Raw genomic sequence first — 20,289 nt, forward strand, 5'->3', positions numbered from 1 at the left:
GGGCCCTTAAAGCTCATCTCATTGGCAGGGTCACCTCCACTACCCCAGGTTGCTCCAAGCCCCTCCATGCTGACCTTGAACACTTCCAGGGATGGGCAGCCACAGCTTCTCTGGGTAACCTGTGCCAGGGCCTCATCAACCTCCACAGAGAAGAATTCCCTTCTAATATCTCATCCTCTGGACTCGCTCCAGCAGCTCCATGTCCTTCCTGTGCTGGAGGCCCCCAGAGCTGGAGGCAGCTCTGCAGGTGGGGTCTCACCAGAGCCCAGCAGAGGAGCAGAATCCCCCGCTTTGGGTGCTGCCCACACTGTGGGATGAGCCCCACATAGGTGGGACAGCACTGCTTGTGTTGGCTGCCAGGTCACATCGAGCTTCTCATTCCCCAACAGCTCCAAGTCCTTCTCTTTTGGACATTTCCCAGCAGGGTTTGGCCCTGGTGGTTACCCCACAGTGTCAGCCCTGGTGAGCAGATCCCTCAGCAGGGTGAAGGATCCCCTGAGTGTGTTGGGGTTGTTGATAAATAATCCTGACCAGTGGCCAGGCCAAGGCAGTGGGGTCCTCCCCCACCCCCTTCAATTTATCAGGCGTTCTCCAAACCCAGCAGCCAAGGCAGCCCAGCTCGGGTCTGGTAACTGTGCCCTGAGTGTGCCACTGAGGATGAGGATGGTTCCAGCAAGTGTGCTGCTGGCCCGGGGATGCTCTGCCTGTTGCCTGCAAGGGGTGGCCTTCACTTAGGCTGGCTGCTTCCTGCAACATGAGTTATTTTAATTTTCCCCCCTCTCCTGTTTGAGGGCTCACCACGATGGCTCCCACTCACCCATCTGTCTGAGCTGAGCATTCCACAGCCCGGGTGGCACTGCTGGAGGGGAGGAGATTCAGGGCTGCTCCATGGGGAGCTGGAGGGCAGCGTGTTTGCTCTCAGCTTTGCATCAAAACCCAGGGTCAGAGCCAGGAATCTGTGTCCCCCAAGAGCCTCGCAGTGCCAGCGCCCATGGCACAATGCCCAGGCTTCCCGGCCTTGGGTCCAGGATCAGGGCGAATCCCGTTTTAAGGCAAAAGGTTATGGGCGGGAAGGAAGCAATCACAAAGCAAACAGCACAGCCTTCTCCAACCACACACGGCTCCGGCACAATAAATAGAAGGGAAGGGACAAAAATAACCCCCCGTGTGGCAGCGTGGACACAGCGAGGAAGCAGGGCTGGGCTCAGGGGTGGCGGCGTGTTCTCCTGCCCACCCTGACACCTCCTGCAGTGCTGTGGCTGCCAGGCAATGTCCCGGAGCAGAAACGATGAGTGGGTTCCAGGGCAGGTAGCTGAGCCCTTGGAAAAGTCACTGCAGCCCGCACTGAGCCCTTGCACAGCTCGCTGCATCCCACGGCCGGGCAGAGCTGGGGCTCTTCCCCTGCTCCCAGCCCCCAGGAGCCGCACCGTAACTCGGGCAGAGGCAAAGCCCAGATGTGCAGGCACAGGGACTGGCTGGGGGCCCGGCAGCCGGGGAAAAACCACTGCGAGCCTGGCTCTGGCTTTGGGAGCCAATGCAGGCTGCCTTCCCCTCCAACAGAGCCGCTGGTTCGTTTTTGGGGTGGGTTTTGAGCACGGCAGGGAGGATGCAAAATATTCACTGTCCCGTGTAAGCCTTATGAGGGGTGACAAAAAGCCTCATCCTCCCCCAGCCCGCGCTGGTTTGCCCAGGAATCACCGCCCGGCGGCTCCGGGAGCGGGTCCCGTTTGGGTGGGGGGCCCGGGGCAGCCCCTCCCCAGGCGGCCCCGCTGCCGGGGGCGCGCAGCTGGAGCCCTCCCAGGGCCCTGCCGCTTTAACCTGCCTCTCCCACGTGCTGTCTGGTTGTGCTGGAGACGGTGACGCAGGCAGGACGTCAATGGACGCTGTGGGAGAATTTAGACTTGGAGAGGAAGGGGGGGGGCAGGGAGGAAGGCAGCGCTTGCAGGGGCGGGGGGTGCGCGGCCGGGGCAGGAGGGACCCCGCACGCAGCCCGGAGCATCGCCCCGGAGCATCGCTGGCACGCCGTGCCATCCTGCCCACCCCGTGCCCGGCACGGCTGGCAGCAGGGCCAGCTGCCAGGGCAATAATCCTCCTGCCTTGCCCAAGCCCCCCCAGGGGCCACGTGAAGGCGACGCTTCCTCCCTGCCCGCTGCTGCCTCCCCCCCCCGCATTGTCACCACACGTGTGCCACTCTTGTCCCCGCGCGGCTCGGGCACGCAGCGACCGTGCCGGGCTGTGCCCTGGGCGTGCCAGCCCAGCGCAGGCAGGAGGGCACGGGTGGGCCCGGAATGGGGGTGGCAGAGACACTGGTGGTCACTGGGGCTATCGCTGGGGAGCTGGGAATGACCCCAGTCATGGGTGGGGCAGGAACAGAGGTGGCAGAGACCCTGGTGGTCACCAGGAATGTCCCTCGGCTTGGAGTGGGGAGCTGGGAATGACCCCGGTCACGGGTGCCCCAGGAACGGGGGTGGCAGAGACACTGGTGGTCACCAAGCTGTCCCTGGGTTTGGGAGCTGGCAATGACCCCATGAGTGCCCCTCTGTGCCCGGCTCTGCTCCTCTCCCCATCCCGAGATGGGCTGTGGGGCATCACCCCAAGGGCATCACCCCCACCCCGGGCCAGGGTCCAGCCGATGTGGCAAGGCAGGACCCCCATCCCCCTCCCTCTTCCAGAGCTTTCAAAGCTCTGCCAGAGCTTCCAGCTCTGCACACCCATGGCACGGGCACTGCCAGGGACAAGCTGGAGCAGCACTTCCACTGCAGGGAGGGATGAGATGAGCCACAAACCGTGATTCCTCCCTGCGTTCAACCCCAATCTTTAAGACCTGCACCGGTCTCCCCAGAACTCACATGGAACTCTGCTCCCACTTGGTTCAGAGGGAGGAACACTCAGAGAGAGACAAAAAGTCGTGGCAAAGAGGCTTCAGATGCTGCTCTGCAGTACAAGACTGCTCTGGGCCTCTTGGCTTTGCCCCCAGCCCCTCACCCCACTCCCCTCCCTGAGCTCTGTGCAGGAGAGGAACAAATATCTTTCCCACTTTAGGTTTTTGGGTGCATTCTTTTTTTGTTTGTTTTTGTTTTAATAGCCTGAGGGTGTAGGTGGCTGCATATCTTGGAGGACCCAGGAGTCCTGCCTCCTTCCTGCTGGCATAGGGCAAGGGAAAGCAGTTTCCACTGTCAAGAGGCTGCGCACCAGCTGTACAAAGCAGCAGCCTGGTGTGGGAAGGGAGTTACTCAGCATTTGGTTCCCAAGAGACAAAAAAAAAAAAGAAAAAAAAGTAAAAAAAAAAAAAAAAAAGGCAGCTCAAACTGACTTTCCAAAATACTTTGAGGTTCATAGTAATGTTCTCGTCTTTGTCTCATAAATATCCTGGGTTGGATCCTTCCCTCATTTTCATCCTTTAACTCACGGAGAGGCACCAGAGCGCGGCTGCTGCATGTTATTCTGACTATTTTTATTTTTTATATCTTTGGATACATGATCTCAGTTGATTGGAAAACAAACCCCAGAGAATCCTTGAGGAGAGACTGCAAACAGCTCTTGGTGAGATGACTAATCCCATCTCTATCTAAACCAACAGTGTCCTAAAAATAGCCTTATTTCTAACAATAAATATAATAAAATAACTAACTGACAACAAACAGCCCCAAAAAGCCAAACACATTGAAAAGTCCACTAGAAATACATATTGGGATGGGGGAAGGAGCCAGCAAGGAAACTGTGTCACTGAGTCAGAGGGGTGGCCGTGCCACCAGTGATGCTGGGTCAGATCCGGCCTCTCTCTTGAGACCACGGTGGCCTCTCGCCCTTGTGCCTCTGCTGTCCTTGTCCCAGATCAGCGTGAGGAAGGCACCAGACCCAGGGGAAGCTGATCCCAGAATCACCAGCACGCACTGACAGCCCTGGAGTGGGACCCCCTGCCCCAGTTTGGGGTGTGGGTCCATCACCCCAGTGCTGCTCCGTGCCCACCAGGCCCTGAGCTCAGCACACACCTCGGATCATTTGGATAATTTGTCGCCTACTTTCCACACACCAGGAGCCTCCCACACCCAGCGTGTTGCAAAACACCCCCCTCAGCTGAGTCACTGGCAGCGGGGAGCTTCTCCCTGCCCTCCTGGCCTGGGATGGGGCTCAGGGCAGCGCCGGCCCTGACCAACAGCTGTGATGGGAGCACAGCCCAGCCCATCCCAGCTCACCCCAGGCCTTTGGGGAGGAAATTGGGTGTTCTGGGCTTGTGCAGTGCCCAGTGCACGGGGACCGTCTGCTGCTGCATTAATGGCTATGGGCATCATCTGGGTGAAAACTCGACTCTGTCGCCATGCCTGGCAGCTCCCCTGTGACACTGGGAGCACTCATATTCTCAGTGCTCCAGCTGAATGTGACCCAGCTGGGCTGGCACATCGCTGTCACTGCCCCCTTGAGCTGGGACAGTGGCTTTGTCTGTGACAGAGCCATCACTCAGTGTTTTTATGGAGTACTGGAGCTGCACCAGACTCATGCTGGCTCCGTGTCACCAGTATGGAAGGTGGGCTGCATTCTGCCAGTCAGGGGAACCCATGAAACATCTGCTATGGGAGGCTCTGACCCCTGGCACCAGTGTTTTTCTGCCAGAAGCAGTCCCACAAAAGCCTGATTTTTATTTTTACTGCTTCGTGTGGCACGTGGGAGCCTGCCCAGCCCGCCATGCCTGGGAAAGGACAGCTTGTGCCCCATGCTGACCCCCAGCCCTGCCATATGGCACAGCTCCAGCATTCCCAGCGGTGGGAGAGCTCATCCAGCGGGATCTCCAGCTCCCACCAGTGCAGACCTGGGGTGTAGCTGGGTGGTCTGCATCCCCCCAGCCACCAGGGACCCTGCTCTGAGGCTGTGGATAAGCAGCACCGGACATGGTGGCGAGACAGGAACAGAACTAGCTACCCAAAGCCCTAAAAAACAGATTCCTGCCCAAATTCACAGCCCCAAACTGTCCTGGCAGAGAGGGGGGAGAGACTGTTTGACCTGTTGGGTTTCTTGTGGGTAGCACAGAGCAGTTTATCTGGCTTGCAGCTACTTTAGGAGCTGGGAGACAGCATTGTACCTACAAGGGCTCCATGCCAGACACACAACTGGGACCTTGCACTGTCTGAGTGCTGTACCCAGCATGCTGGCAGCACAGCTGGCACCTTCAGGGGCAGCTGATGGCACCTGTGTGGCTTTCGGGACACCCGGACCCCACTTACCTGCTGTCCTAAGCCTGATCCCCCATGGGAGCTGAGAGAGCCCACCGTGCCCCCATCACCCCGGGTGCTGTATCCAGCCTGCTGGCAGCACAGCTGGCACCTTCAGGGGCAGCTGATCTGTGTGGCTTTAGGGACACCTGATGGCACCTGTGTGGCTTTAGGGAGACCCTGGACCCCACTGACCCGCTGTCCTGAGCCCGATCCCCCATGGGAGCCGGGCAGAGCCCACCCTGCCCTCATCACCCCGGGGCAGCCGCTGTGGCCGCGGGGCTCCGCCGGACACTCCTGCCCAGCCCGGGGAACACGAGTGGGACCCGGCCGGACCCTGAGGGCGGCCGAGGGGAGCTCCGGGCCCAGCACACCCCGCCGCCGGCTGCCATTCCCCGTGCCCGGCTCAGCGCACCGTCGGGCCTGGCTCGGCCCGGCCCGGCCCCACTAGGCCTCGGCTCCCCGTGCCCGGCTCAGCCCCCCTTGGCCCCGGTCCCACCCCGTCCCCCCCGGCCCCGCTCGCTCCCCCCCGCCGCGGCCATTGGCCGCCCGCGCCGCCGCCGCCGCCCCTGACGCTGGGCCGGGCCCGGCCATGGTCGCTCCCCGCCGGCTCCGCCGCAGCCCCGGCAGCGGCCGGTCCGCGCCCCGCTCAGGTGGGTCCCTCCCGCTCTCGCGCTTCTTCGCCTTCGGATTTTTTTTTTCTCCCCCCCTTCTCCTCCTTCTAATTGTTATTTTTAATTATTTTGGATTTCTTTTCACGTTTCGCGATTTCTGGCGCTTACTTCCGAGAACGGCATTCCCCCCCCTCCCCCCCCTCCTTCCCCGGGCGGCCTTGGGGGGGCGCGGAGCCCCGCTCAGCCCCGCGGTGTTCGGGGTGGGGGGAACGGAGCGGAGGGACCCCCCCGAGCCCCGGAGCCGCACGGAGCCGCCCCGAGGCGCGGGGATGGGCGGGGGCGGGAGCAGCGGCGGCGGCGGCGGCGGCAGCGGCACATCCTTCCCCCGCGCCCCCCTCCTCCCTCCTCCTCCCCCCTCGGCTTCAAAACAAACCGTCACCAAAATGGTGCAGAGGTGAAGGAGGGAGCGGGAGGAAGGGGAAGAGGTGGCGGCTCGGCCTGGGCGCTGCGGGGACAGGTGAGGGCGGCGCGGGACGCGGAGGGACGCGGGACACGGAGGGGGTGCGGGACACCGAGGGGATGCGGGACGCGGAGGGGATGCGGGTGCCGGGTGCGGCACACGGGGATGGTCCCGCTGGGTGCTGCCGGTGCCGTGGGGGCAGCACTGGGGGTGCCCACCCCGCGGCGGGGCGCTGGGCAGTGTCGCCGCGGGACCCCCGTGGTGACAGAGCGCGAACCCACCCGCGACACTGCGCCCACCCCGAGCGGGACCCGCTGCGGCCTGGCGGGACGCAGGGAGAAGCAGGGCCCGGCGGATTCCGGGGTTTGCGGGGTGCCCTCCATGGCAGGACATGGGGTGATGACATGGGGGCTGCGGGGGGACCCGCCGGCTCGGCTCCGGGTGCCGCTGGGGGCTGCGGTTTGATTGGCAAGAGCAGATTTTGGGTAAATCGAGTCCTGGAGCGTCCATGCCTTGGCCGTGCGCCGGCTCCGGAGCCGACAGCTGGGATTGTTTGTCCGGGGGGGGCTCAGCGCCTCGGCTCCATCCCTCAGCGGCCGGAGCGCGGTGTCGTGTGGGGCCGAACCGCGACACCGCTGCTGCCGCGGCCTCCCCGCGGTGCCGAGCGCTTCCCTGGCCGGAGGGACCGGCGGTGCTGAGCGGGGATGCGCTGACAGGGCGCCCGGCATCTGCGGCTCTTCGGCATCTGTGACGCCCGTGCGACCGCAGCTTATCCCTTCCCTGCGGCTCCCAAACCCCTTCGGCTTTGTCGTTGGTTTTTATTTTTTTTATTTATTTGCCTTTTCTCTCCTCACGCACAAGAGCAGTATGATCAGCTGTGCCACACATGCGGCTCTTACCCCTGCACCGTGCTACCCCATGGTACCCCCAGCTCTGCACGGCCACCAGCTGGGCTGTCCCCTCCTAATCCTCCACAAGTGTCGGAGCTGTCACGCGGTTTTGGGTTGTGACTCCCCCTTGCTATGGGCAGGGGTCTGGGCAGGGACAGGGACACCTGTGCTGCTGCAAATTCCCCTGGCACTTCAGCTCGGCGCCGCTGCCTGCCCCCACCCCGGGAAGGCCTGATCCTGTCCCTCCAAAGCCCCTTCTCCCGCAGTGCGTGGCTGTGTATGGGTTTTTGGGCTGGTATTGCTTTGCCAAGGTGGGTGTTCTCAAACCTCTGTCCCAGCGTGAAGTCCTGCTGCTGATGGGGAAGGGGCTGTGCCGGCCTCAGTGCGACAGGGACGCTCATCAGGCCAGGGGTGCAGGTTTTGGGTGTAGGTAAGGGTTATTCTCATTATGTTCTTTCCTTCCCTGAGCTGATTCAGTGCAGGTGGCCCTGGCGTGGGAGCATTGAGCTGCCCCCGTCTCTTTGGAACTCCAAAGCAAGCTGCTCGCCCTGCGCTCAGGATCACTGGAACGGGCTCCTGAAGGTCACAGACCTGTGGATGGGCCTCTTGGATCCTCCTTTCCACTCCCACCTTGCCCTTCAGCCCCTGCAGTTGTCGAGCTGAGGCATCTGCACTTGTGCTGGCTCCGAGCAGGTGGCCCGTGTCCCCGCAGCAGCAGTGGGGGCCGCTGCTCGGGTTTCGCCGGTGCCTCTGCCACAGCAGGGATTTAACGAGCTCCTGTTGAAGGGACATCAGCTCCCGTGTCAGGTGGCTCGGGGGTTTCCACTCCTGCCCGGGCTCTCCCCCAGCACAAACCGGCTCGAGGGGCTCCTCGTGCTGAGCGGTCACGTCCCTGTGTGTGCTCAGTCCTGCTGGGGGGCTCTTGGCACTCTTTGGCAATAGGTGACCTTGGGCACGTCCCTTTGCTTCCCCACGCTTTGGTGGTGTTCTCGGAACGGGGGAGGTGGTTGGTGTGTTTAATTCCCCCCTCCTCACTGGTATGGGGCTGCTGGCTCCTCTTGGGAAGTGCAACTGCAGAGCTGGAAAGGGCTGTTGCTATTTTGTGCTGTCCCCGAGCGGGCAGGGCGGAGGCATGGACGGTGCTGGAGTCACCCGGGGTGGATTTTTCCCAGGCTGCCAAGTGAAACAAGTGGGGTCTGAGTCTCATTTAATGCTGCAGCCCTTTACTGTGACTCTGGCAACATAAAGGAGCCTAAATATGGTCATAAACTGCATCCACTTCAAGGTCCCTTCGTGCTGCCAGGGCAGCCTCACGGCGGCTTTGTGAGAGGGAGAACAAAGCCGAAAGTGTCGGACGAAAAGTACGGGAGCGGGACCCAGCTGCTGTGTGCTGTGTGTGCTGGGAGCTGCCTGGCAGGGAGGTGACACTGCTGGTGCAGGCCCTGGCTCACCAGGGAAGGATGGCTGTGAGGACTGGGGGAGATGCTGCTTGGCACATCCCGAAGGAGCAGGAGGGCTTCAGCTAGGTGTGGAGAGCTCTGCGTCTAACACCCTGGGCGAGTCTTTGAATCTGAAAAAGAGTCTGTGATGAGGGGCAGAAATTGCTTTTCCCTCTTTTTTTTCCAAGCCAGAATGCTTGGAAACCAGGGTCAGGTTGGCGTCACCTGGAGCGTGCTGGGAGGAACCCACCATGGGTGCTGCGTGGCATCTCCTCTGTGATGGATTGCAGGGATGTCGCTTTTTTGGGAGTGAAGGGGAAAGAGGCAGCGGGGTGTGGGTTGGTTGCTGACATTCCCTCCGCTCCCCTGGACCACCACTGCCCCACTGGGTGCCCCAGCAGCGGTGGTGAGATGCCATGTGGAGCTGTGATGGTGTGAGCTGGCCTGGAAGGTGGTGCCTGAGGCTCAGGAAGTGAGCAGGCAGCATCCCATTAAATCCTGTTAATACCCGGCAGCGCACATGGAGGTGACCCAAGGCACGGTGAGCTGCACAGGCGGCGGTGGGGCGCCCGTGTCGATGCTGTCCCGGACTTCCCCATCTGCAAGCAGAGCTAAAAATATCCCCCTGCCTCACCCTGCCGCCGTCCCATCTGTTCCGAGGGTGAACTCCTCAGGCCAGGGGCTCTTTCTTTATTTTTATCGCTATTTTGGCAGTTCCTGGCGGCTGAGCCGTGCCGGGTTCAGAGGTGACTCTATTGTAGATGACAGTGCTGCTCCCGGGAAGGTTCAGCTCTGCTGCTGAGCCCGCCGTGGTGAGCAGAGAGTGAGGAGGAGGAAGAGGAGGTGGAGGAAGGCTGGGGAGGCACGGCAACGTGTGGCACTGGGTGCCCTTGGCTGTGCTTGCCCTCTCCTTGTGCCAGCAGGACTGTGGGGTGCATCACCCCCTCACCTCCCCCAGCACTGTCTGGGACTTCACCACTCACTGTGACTCTCAGGGCTTCAATTTTGTTTTTTCCTTTCCTTTTTTCCTCTAATTAGATAGAAGCTTTCAATAAAAAGCTGAGATTTGTTAATCACTTTGTTTGATCAGAGCTCAGGCGGTGCTGAAGACCTCTAGGTTTTTCCCTCTGCCTGTGTGAGCAGCAGTTTGCTTTTGCTTTCAAGATGGATCTCGCCGTCTGCCTGCCAGCAGCTCTGCCTCCCCGGATCTGTCGCTTTGCATCTTGCACTCCACTTTGCTTTGCTTGTGGTTCTTCTTTAATTTTTCCTTTCCCCCTCACTCTTGGTGTCTCCCTGCTGTAGCTCCCCACTGCTTGCAAAACAGACAAGAGCCCTCATCCTTTAAAATATCCTAAAAAAGTGCCCATGTGGAGAGCAAAGGTTTGATAAATATTCCAGTTTGGAGTGATTTATTTGGGGGGGGGTGAGGTCTAGGTTTGCTTTCTCTTAAATGGGGGTGCAGAAGATGGGGGACTTGGGTCTCTGGGCTGCATGAGAATATTTTTTGGGGAAACTTGGCCTGGTTTTGTGTGGGTCACAACAAGGCTGGAGGGACACAGCAGCTGCTCCACAATTCCCATGCTGCTTCTTAGCTCTAGGTGAGCACCTTCCCCTATGGAAAAGGGGGCAGTGACATGAGCTGCATGCAGTAGTGGTGGGGATCTGTGTCACCACTCTGCTCATGGTGACATGTCCTGTTGTGGCTGACTGCTGGAGTGCTGGAGCAGCAGCTGGGACCTGTTCCCAGTGCTGGCTAATGCCATGTTGCCCAGTGGGACTTCACATAGCTCCATGCCCCTCCATTCCCCAGCAGAGCAGGCGTGTGGTGCTGCTCTTGTGCTGCCACAGTGTCCTGGTGCACGGTGAGGACGAGCTGGAAGGGCAGGAAGGTGCCTGTGCTGGGATGTGCCACCACCCAGGAGCCTCCGAGGTGGCCGTGCCACCAGTGATGCTCGGTCGGGTCCACCAAGCCCACGGTGGCCTCTCGCCCTTGTGCCTTTGCTGTCCTTGTCCCAGATCAGTGTGAGGAAGGCACCAGACCTTCCCACCCATCCCAAAGCAGCCAGGGGCTGAGCAGGACACGTAGGATTTCCCAGATTGCCGTCAGCCCTTGGTTTTCCTGGAGGCAGCAATGGCCCTGCTGGGGCTGTGCGTGGAGCAGCACCCCAGGCTGACCCTCCTGGCTGTGAGTGCCCAGCAGGAGCTGGAATGCAGAGGTGGGGAGCTGAGCCATCTGTGCTGGCTGTGCCCTGTCAGCCCAGCGCTGCTGGCACCACGGCTCAAGGTCAGAGCCCAGCACGGTGGCTTTGGGCTGCTGCTGGCACGGGGTGGAAGCTCTCCCACCTCCTGTCCTGAGTCAGTGCTGCCTGGGCTTGGAAAGGGGGTAATTAAATGTCCTATTTCTGGCCAGGGAGGAAGAGGAGGAGGAGGAGGAATGGTTTCTCTTTCCAGAGCTTCAAACAGCTTGCTGCAAGCGTCCGGCACAAACCCCAAACCGCTTCCAGCCCTGCAGCCCCCCTGGCTGGGTGCTTGGGGCTGTGGGGAAGGGTGACCTCCCACTGCAGCACTGCTGTTGCATCAGCCTTTTTTTGTTTTTTTGGAAGGAGGCAGGACAAATCCATGGCTCCCAAATTAGTTTTTTTTACCTTTTTATTCCATGCCCAAAAAGTAGCAAAGAGATTTGGGAAGGGATACCTGCTTGTGTGGCCAGGTCCTTGACCCGAGCCCACCCCGGCGTTGCCAAGGGATCTTCTTAGGATTTCTAGTGGGATTTCTCCTTCTCCTCTCTCCTCCTTCTGCCTAGGGGGATTATCAGCATCTACTGTGTGATGGATCCTGCAGCTCATGGCCCCGGGGGTGCTGGGGCTGTGGGCCTGGGGGTGCCTGCTCTGGAGGCTGTGGTGGAGCTTCAGGTGCAAGGTTTTATTGATGGATATAAATAGCCCTGCTTGGAAGTTTTCATCTTCTTTTTCAAATGGAAGTGCCTTTTGGAACAAAGTGACTTTCCTCCATCCTTTTCGAAAGCATCTTTTTTTTCTCTTCTTTTTTTGAAGACGAAATTTTTCTTTTTACTCTTTAAAATTTTTTCCTTTCCGATTTTTGGAAGGCTTCAGGGAAAAATTGCTGGGCGCCATACCCAGGAACACATCCCATGTCGTGCAGGTGGGGAAAATATGTGGGGTCAGATTCATCTGGTTTGGTTTTCCTTAAAAAGGAAATTGAGAATAGGAAATGTTCATGGCATCAGTGAGAATTTAAAATCTGAGGGGCAGGAGTTTGCTTAAACCTGCTGCATCAAGTGTAAAAAAAAAAAAAAGTTAAATAAATTAATTGGATAAAGAACTTCTGTTCACTAAAAGACTGGCAACGTTTCTGGGTTTCTGTCTGGAATTTTTCAGTTGTAAAACCTGAAATCCTCCCCCACCCCTAGCAGTAACCTTGAGACATGGTGCCGGAGCAGGAGTTTCCACTGGCAGGGAAGAAAAAAATTACAATAAAGAATGTGGACAAATTATTTTGACTGACCAGGCTTTTTTTTATTTTGCAGGGGCAGTCACCAGGACTGTCCTGCCCTGCAGCTGCTGTGCTCAGTGCTGGGAGCAGGAGATGAATTACTGTGACGAGGGGCTGGGGCAGGGAATGGCAGGGATCAGGCTCCAGGCATGGGTGCTCTTGGTGCATGGTGGCATCTGTGGGGAAGGATCTTCTGGGACAGCCAGAAATGTGTGTTTTTCACCCAAAATACAGAGGCAGAGTGGCTGTGTGTTTGTGTAAGTATAGTGAGGGCTGAGCTGTCGTGCTTTGTCTAAATATCATGATAAATGTCCCTGTGGAGCTGGTACCCACCCAGGCTTCTTGCTGGCATCTGAGCGAGCTGCCAGCCCTGGGAGGAGCTGCCACTTTGTCCTAATGCCAGTGGCTGGGAATGGTGTCCATCCCTGGGGTGCCGTGTCCTGTGGCACCCGTGGCACCTCCTTTGGGTGGGCACCCTGGAGCTGCTGGGCTCGATGATGGGTGGCTGAAAATCCCTCAGTTTGTGAAAATTGTGGTGTTCCTGCAGCCTGGTTGTGCCACAAGCACCCTCCCGCTGCTGGGAATTCCTGGCTCTGTCGGACTTGTGGTGCTTGGAGTGGTTCAGAACTTGCTGGAAGAATCTTGGGGAAAAGGAAAGTGTTTGTGTGTCATCAAGTGTCTGTGGTGCTGGCACCACTGGGGAGGTCATGGAGGTGAGGAGGTGCCTCTAGGCACAGTTATCACAGACTCATGGAATGGTTGAGGTGGGAAGGGACCTTAAAAATCATCTCATTCCAACCCTTGGGTTTATCCCAGGGGGTAAACCACATGTTCCCCGGAGACATAGCTCTGCTCTGTGGTAGCAGCAAATTTATTTCAGTAACTGGATGTAGAATGGTTGGTTTACCTGGCAGGGCTTACCTGGATGTGGGGCAGTTTTCCATGGAGTATTCCAGTGAGGAGCATCACTTGGGATCACATGGACAGATCTCCTCTGTGAGGGCTCTGGGAAGGGCTCAGGAGGTTGGGATGCAGCCAAATCCAGGCCTTATCTCCAACCTCACCCCTTGGGTGGTGCTTTCCCAGAGAGCTCCACATACCACTGGACATGTGTGGCTTTGCACGACTGAGGAGGATTTGACTCCCCATCTCCAGGCTTTGAAGCACAGGGATCCATCACGGATCCATCCTCAACCTTCCCTGACTCCACGGCCGTTCCTTCCCACGCGCCGGCAACGAGCCGCCGGGAAAACTCGCACCTCTCGGCTCGCTCGCTCAAAAATATCCCCCAGTCCTGCCTGGATGCTGCCAAGATGGGGAGTGGAGCCCGCGCTGCCTCTTAGCAGAAATCTGTCGCCTCGCTCGGCGGTGGGGAGGCTGGGAGGGAGGCTGGGATCTGCCGAGCGCTGAGCCCCGGCGCTTTCGAAAATAGAAGCAGAACAAATGGTTGGAGCAAGATGCTGGTGGTGAAAGGCAGCCAAGGCCTCTTCCCGCGGCAGCTGGTGGCTGCTTCTTGCTCCTCCATCAATCCTCTCCCCCAGAGCTGGCATTTCCTTGCGGGGGGAGAGGTGAACATCTGGCTCTTGGGGCGGCCTGGGGCGCAGCGATGCTTTATTGGGTTCGGTGCGGCGCCCTGGGGTTTGGCACAGATGAGCTTGGAGCGAGCTGTGAGGATGGCAGGGCAGGAGGAGATTCAGTCGGAGTGAGATAAGGAGGAGATGGTCGGGTGGTGCCAGTTCCTGGAGGGACTTTGTCCCAAAACAAAGGGGCACGTGCTGGGTTGAGCTGCGGGCACGCAGGCACGGCGTGGCAGCGGGTGCTGACCTGGTGTCTGACAGCTGAGCATGGAGCTGCTCCCATGGGAGGGGTGGGGGTCTCATGGGGTGAGTTCCTGGGGGCTTCTGGGGACCCCAGGGGTCTTGGGTGCTACTGGAGAAAGGCCAAGGGTTGGGTTGGGTTCCTCCCCTCCTGCTGCCCCATGGGCGCTGCTCTGGAGGGGACAAAGCTGCCTTGTGCCAGCCGTGGGTACACAGGAGAGGAAAATGGTGAGCCCAGCTCTCAACACAGATGGAGAGAGTTTGGAAAAGTCCTGGTAGTTGCCCTCAGGTCTTCCAGCTTTTGGGCCAGATGAGAGTAGGATTTATCGAGCAGGATCTCACACCTGCCTTTGTGCTGGAGAGAGCTGCTCCAACTGGACGAGGTGGGAAGGTTGGGAAGATGTTTCCCTTACGGGGAGATGTTCTTGCCTTGTCCTTTCCAGTGGAGAGGACCAGCCGCTGAGGTGAGCTCAGCATCTGCCTGGGTGACCTTCAGCGCCTTTGCTTGGAGAGAGAGGCTGCTTTGCATGTCCTCTGCCCTGCCAGCAGCACTTGCAGCGAGCATCGGGGTCTTTTTGTTATGCAAATGGAGCTTTGGTTTTAGCTTCTCAGAGATAAATACCTTCGAGGCTAAATTTGGAGCTCAGGGCACTGCTGAAAGCGCCCTGATGGCCCAAGGCCTGACAGGTCAGATGCTGAAGGTGGTAGTTTGGGTGTTTGGCTCCCCTTCAGGCACGGAAACAAAACAGTCACGATATTTTTTCCACCGAGGTTATACAAGATTTTTTGCAGTGAGGAACAAACACCTTGAGTCCTGGTGGGGGTCCTTGGCACAGGATGCCACCCCACACTGGAGTTCCCACTTTGGCAGTGATGTGCTGTGGTTTTATTTAGCTTTTAGAGCTCAGGAGATCCTTTTGTCCCAGTGAGGATCCTCACTGAGCTGTGCCCAGGCACAGTGAGATATCTCAGTGCCCGTGACCACCTGGATTTTGTGGTCAGGATCCCTCTCCCACCCCTCAGAAAGGCTGAAGGATGCAGGCAGCGGGACCAGAGGATGCAGTGCCAAGTGCCATGCGCCACAGTGATATCTCAGTGTCCCTGATCACTTGGATTTTGTGGTCAGGATCTCTGTGCCACCCCTCAGAAAGGCACAAGGATGCAGGCAGCATGACCAGAGGATGCAGTGCCAAGTGCCATGCGCCACCCCAGAGCTTTTTGTCACCTCCCCTTGTGCGTGGTGTGGAGCTGGCATCCCCAGGGGCAGCGTGGCTTCCTTTGGGACCCCGTGGGTCCCTGGCAGCCCGTCTCTCTTGTGATGGGGTCATGGGCCGTTGGTTGGGCTGCCTTTGGGCAGAGCTGTTTGTGTATGGTTTTATTTTTATTTGTGCGTCTTTCGGAAATTTTTCGTCACAGCAGGTGCCGGTTCAGTGCCCGGCAGTGGGGTGGAAACGTGGCTAAAACTGGTTGGGCTTCTGTTCATACAGTTTTGCTATTTCTGTGTCACAGGAGAGCTTGAACTCCCTGGGGTCTGAGGGGGCTGAAGCCATTGGGTTCCTGACTGTTCCCTCCTATGGGGTCATAGATCACCTAGCAGCCTGAAAACTCACAGACATCAGCCCAGGGCCTCTCTAGGGCTGAACCGAGGTGGTGTCACCTTAACACTCAGAGGTATCTCATGGGCAGTGGTGGGTTCCTGGTTCATCCCTCCTGTAGAGTCACAGATCACCTAGCAGGGTCACAGATCACCTAGCAGCCTGAAAACTCACAGACATCAGCCCAGGGGCTCTAGGGCTGAACCAAGGTGGTGTGACCTTAAGAACACCCAGAGCTATCTCATATCCTTGCAAAAACACAGGCAGTGTTGGGTTTTATTCCAGCAGAGAGCTGGGCAGGAGCACAGGGTCTCCCCACATGCTGCTCACAATGGGATACCTTGGGGACCTGCATGTGGAAAGGAAAGGTGGTAGGAAATAGAGGTAAAAAGAGAGGGCAGCTCTTTTGGAGCTGCTTCTTTGCAAAGTTTTGGCATTGGCTGCGTGCTGAGCTGTGGAAGGCTGGGCTAAGGCCACCCCAAAACAGGGTGGTTGTGCTCAGGGGAACATTGGGTTCCACAAGGGTTTTTGGGGGGGATTTAGGACTTGTTGCTGCGTCCTGGCAGGGTGGCAGCTGCATCCCCCAAAGCTCTGCAGGGTCTGGAGTGCCCATGCCCAGGGAAGCTGCTGTGCCAGCAATGCCCCAAAGTGGGGCTGAGGCACAAGAACGGGTCCCCATTCCAGGGAAGAGAAGGCTCCAGGTAAACATTAGAGTCCTTTCCAGTGCCTAAAGGGCTCCAAGAGAGCTGGAGATGACTTTGGACAAGGGCCTGGAGTGACAGGACAAGGGGGGATGGCTTCACACTGACAGAAGGCAGGGTTAGGTGGGGTATGGTGAAGAAGGTCCTCCCTCTGAGGGTGGTAAGGCCCTGGCAGAGGTTGTCTAGGTTGCCCCATGGCCAGGTTAGACAAAGCTTGGAGCAACCTGGTCTAGTGGAAGGTGTCCCTGACCATGGCAGGGGTTGGAATGAGAACAGCTTTATGGTCCTTGCCCACCCAAACCCTTCCATGATTCCATGATCCCCTGCATCCCTTCAGCCTGCTCCTCCAGCCTCTGCTGCCCAAGGCAAGGTGCTGCCTTGCTTCTTTTCTTTTTTTTTTTTTTTAATTCTTTTTTTCCCTAAAAATGCATTACCAGTGCAACTCATCCATATTTCCACCACCTTCTCCCTCCTGTTCTCGCGCTGAAGTCTATAATGCTGAAATTATAGCATCCCCCTCGTCACCATGGCAACGCTCAGGGATGTATTTAAAAAAAAAAAAAAAAGACCAGAAGCCCTCCAAGGATTATGACTTCAGTGAGGGATCAGGCTGGAGGGGAATCTGGGTCATGGCTGGAGCAGGCTTTTCTTCCAGCCTGTCTTCAGTAATTCCCCTTACAGCACCGGGGCCGCGTCAGGGCAGGGCAGGGCAGAGCTGCCACTGGCACCCATGGGTGCCCTCAAGGGGCTCCAGCTGCTCTGGGGGGTGCTGCCTCCCTCTAAATGAGCCTTCTTATTGCCCATGTACACTCTGGGAAAGAGCATCCTCTGCAAGCTCAGGATTCCCACCCAATATTGAGGTGTTTGAACCAAACCCTTTTTGTGGTGCCTGCAGGAGTGCCGGAGCCCTGCTCCCCCTCCGCCCCGCTTTGTGCACTGCAAGCTTTCTCTCTCATCCCCCAAAATAAACAGGACTTTTTAAAATATATTTTTTTTACTCCTCTTCTTCTTTTTATTTTTTTTTCCTCCCTTTTTCCACACCCCCAGAGCCGCTGTTGCTGGTGGCAGGGAGCCCAGACTCTGTAGGAACTCAGAAATGCTGCGAATCCAAGCCCTGGCTGCCCTCTCAGTTTCGCAATCCTTTGGAAGGGGGGAGAGAGAGAAGGAATAAAATGGGAGGGGATTTTTTTTTTTTTCTTTATTAGAGATTTATAGACTTTCCCACCAGTAGGGACAAGGAGCTGGAGCCGAGCGGCCAATTTCCTACAGTAAGTTTCCAACACTGCTCCTCTCTGGCCACTGCAAAACCCTCTGCAGCCTCTCCTCTGGTGGGTTGGGCTGGTTAAATTTTTGGAAAGCCATGGGAAATGCTGGCATTTCCAGTGCTGGGGGGGGTTGGCAGTGTGAGGGGCTGCTGATGTAGGGGGTGGTGGGCCAGCACCTCCCGTGGGCTAAGTGATGCTAAGGGCCAGGAAAAATCAGCTCAGGTGGTGCTTTTTGAGCAATTAAAGCCTTTTCTCGACCTTTTTTTTGGTTGCATGTGAACCCTTTGGCTTGGGCTTCGTGGTGGTGCCTGAGAGCTGCTCATGGCTGCTGGTCCCTCCAGCCAGCTCGGTGCTGCTGGGGCACGTTCCCTGCTGTCCTCATCCCCCTCAGCCATTTGGCCTCTTGAGGTTTGTGGTCCATTTATTTTTAGGTAATTGCAGTGTCCGGGCGTGGGGAGGCCGCTCGGTACCACGCAGCCGGACAAGGGAGGGGTTTGTTGGCCAGTTATATTTTAAGCACTTTGGTTTCTTACAGGAGAGAGTTTGTGCAGCTCCTTGTGCGCTGCTGTGGAGGGGCCCAGCCAATGCCACGGTGGCTCCTGTCCCCACAGATGCCATTTTATCCCTGCCTGGTGCTGGACATGGGGCAGGGTGTGAGGGTTCAGCTCCTGGCCCTGCTTTGCACCCTCGTGCAGGATCTGACCCTCTGCCAGTGCTCCTGCTGGAGGAAAAAATCCTCCCTTAAGCTGTGCCTGGATGAGATCTGAGTGCTGGCAGCTCTGCTCCCAGTATCCAGTGATTAATGGGATTAAATTGGTGCCCCTAGTGAGGTTTTTTTTTCTTTTGCATCTGGTTTTCTCAAGACTTTTTAAGCAGGGGGAGGCCGGGGCCATGTCGCACTGAGATCTGATTAGATAAGGGAGAGCTGCCTGTGAACAAAATTCCTACCGGATAATTATTTATACCTCCATGTGCGTCACTAATAAACATCTGGATCTGCTCCAAACATCTTCATTTGATTTGTTTTGTAGTCTCTCAACAGGGATGTTTCTCAGCTCCCCACCTCCCTCTTGTCGTGTGGCTGAAATGAGGGGTGGGTTTGAGCAGTTGCCCCCAGCCCCAGCCTTGCTCTCCCATTTCCCCCTGGGCATTTTTGCACTCTTGGGGCTGCTTTAGCAAATTCCCGCTCCTGGATGCCCGTGATGGGGCGACAGTCACGTTGCCCTTTCTCAGGAGGAGAAAATATGTGGTGTTGGTGGTTGAAGAAAAAAATATGAGTGGTCAAAACAAGCCAAAAAGCAACCCCAGATGTGTTGCCTTCTATTTTAAACATCCTCGTTTGATTTGGGGGCGAACCAGACTCCTGACCTTTCGGAGCACGTGGGGCTGGCAGTCACGCCAAGCTCTCCCAGGCCAGGGCTGACTTCTTGCTCTGTTTGTGTAGAGCCAAGAAATTACTATTAATAACTTTCCCTGAATGAGAGCTGAGTACCTGCTTCCCTGGGGCTCCTTGGAAGGCTCCGGCTTGGGCGGATAACATCAACAGTCATTATGAACGGCACTGAGAGCATCGGCTGCAGCTGGGATGCAGATGGGAAGGGACTGATGTGGGAGGGGAGACATGAAGGAAGCCTCTGGCTGGCTGTGAAGCGCCTTGGGCAGGGCTTGCAGGCGCCACGAGCCATTTTTTGTGTGTTCCTCCATCCTTTTTACAGCCCTGGCCCCTCTTTGCACGAACGCGATGCGAAAACCATCCCGAGTCGCCGGAGCCAGCGGCGAATGCCAGCTCCATCCGTGTTGGCTCTAATCTGTGTCTCACCTCTGCTGGGCTGTCAGGAGGGAAAAAAAATAAATAAAAAAGTTTCAGTGCTGCACCCAGCCTTAATCTCTTTAAACTGTATTTCGCTAATCCTTCATTAGGATCTCATTGTGAGCTTGTTATCCCGTTAGGGCTGAGCCGTGCGTGGCGGCGCCCGCCGAGCTGGGTGGGAAGGGAAGGGGCTGCCTTGGCCCAACCTCCTCCAGGATGTGCCAGCAGCGCCAGCCAGGTGGGCTCAGCTCTGTGGGGATGGGTGTCTGTGCTCTGTGCTGCTGCTGGGCTGGGCTGGGTGCTGGGTGCTGGTTTTTGGTGTGAGCTGTGGGGATGTTTCTGTTTCTGTTTGCCTTCCCATCCATTCCTTGATGTGTTGGAGCTGGTGGGGGGGGGGTGTCACATAGAAAGTGCTGGGTTTGGTTTGTCAGTCTTTAGATTGTTTCTGGGAGCACCTGCAGCACCAAGGGCAGGGTTTTAGCTGGGGTTGTTACCCTGGAAGCTGGCAGGAGGTGATGCCAAGGGTCTCACCTGGAGCAGGGTGTGCACTGCCATGGGAGCATTAGAAAAGGGCATCAGTTGGAGCCAGCATGGGCAGGCAGGTTCCTTCCTTCAGTGAGAGCTGCTCTCCCACTGGCAGGCTGCTTTAGGTCGTTTCTGGGAGCACCTGCAGTGCCAAAGCTGGGCACCAAGGGCAGGGTTTTAGCTGGGGTTGTTACCCTGGAAGCTGGCAGGAGGTGATGCCAAGGGTCTCACCAGGAGCAGGGTGTGCACTGATCCCCCTTCCCTCTGCCACAGGAGCGTTAGAAAAGGGCATCAGTTGGACCAGCATGGGCAGGCAGGTTCCTTCCTTCAGTAAAAGCTGCTCTCCCACTGCAGGCTGTGCTGGTGCCCTGCTTGGTGCTGCTGTCCCCTGCCCCAGGGGACACAGCCATGCCAGCACTTTGCACTCTCCCCTCCACACAGGCACCTTCTCAG

The 20,289-nt window shown here is 57.7% G+C and overlaps 1 protein-coding gene across 12 annotated transcripts in view; it reads left to right on the forward strand.

The window, feature by feature from the left end:
- The first annotated feature begins 5,707 nt into the window (after positions 1–5,707).
- MEF2D (myocyte enhancer factor 2D) overlaps positions 5,708–20,289 on the forward strand; it is a 98,173-nt gene continuing 83,591 nt past the window's right edge. For 3 of the 12 annotated variants that reach the window (XM_074529470.1, XM_074529481.1, XM_074529473.1), the window contains exon 1: positions 6,029–6,338. The gene's annotated coding sequence lies outside the window, so the exon portion shown is untranslated. Of the gene's footprint in view, positions 5,861–6,018; positions 6,339–17,435; positions 17,505–20,289 lie in introns of those variants that run through there. The other 9 variants (XM_074529471.1, XM_074529475.1, XM_074529483.1 and 6 more) reach the window with 9 other exon arrangements.

This window comes from Zonotrichia albicollis, chromosome 30, assembly GCF_047830755.1.
Source record: "Zonotrichia albicollis isolate bZonAlb1 chromosome 30, bZonAlb1.hap1, whole genome shotgun sequence".
NCBI classification, from domain to species: domain Eukaryota; kingdom Metazoa; phylum Chordata; class Aves; order Passeriformes; family Passerellidae; genus Zonotrichia; species Zonotrichia albicollis.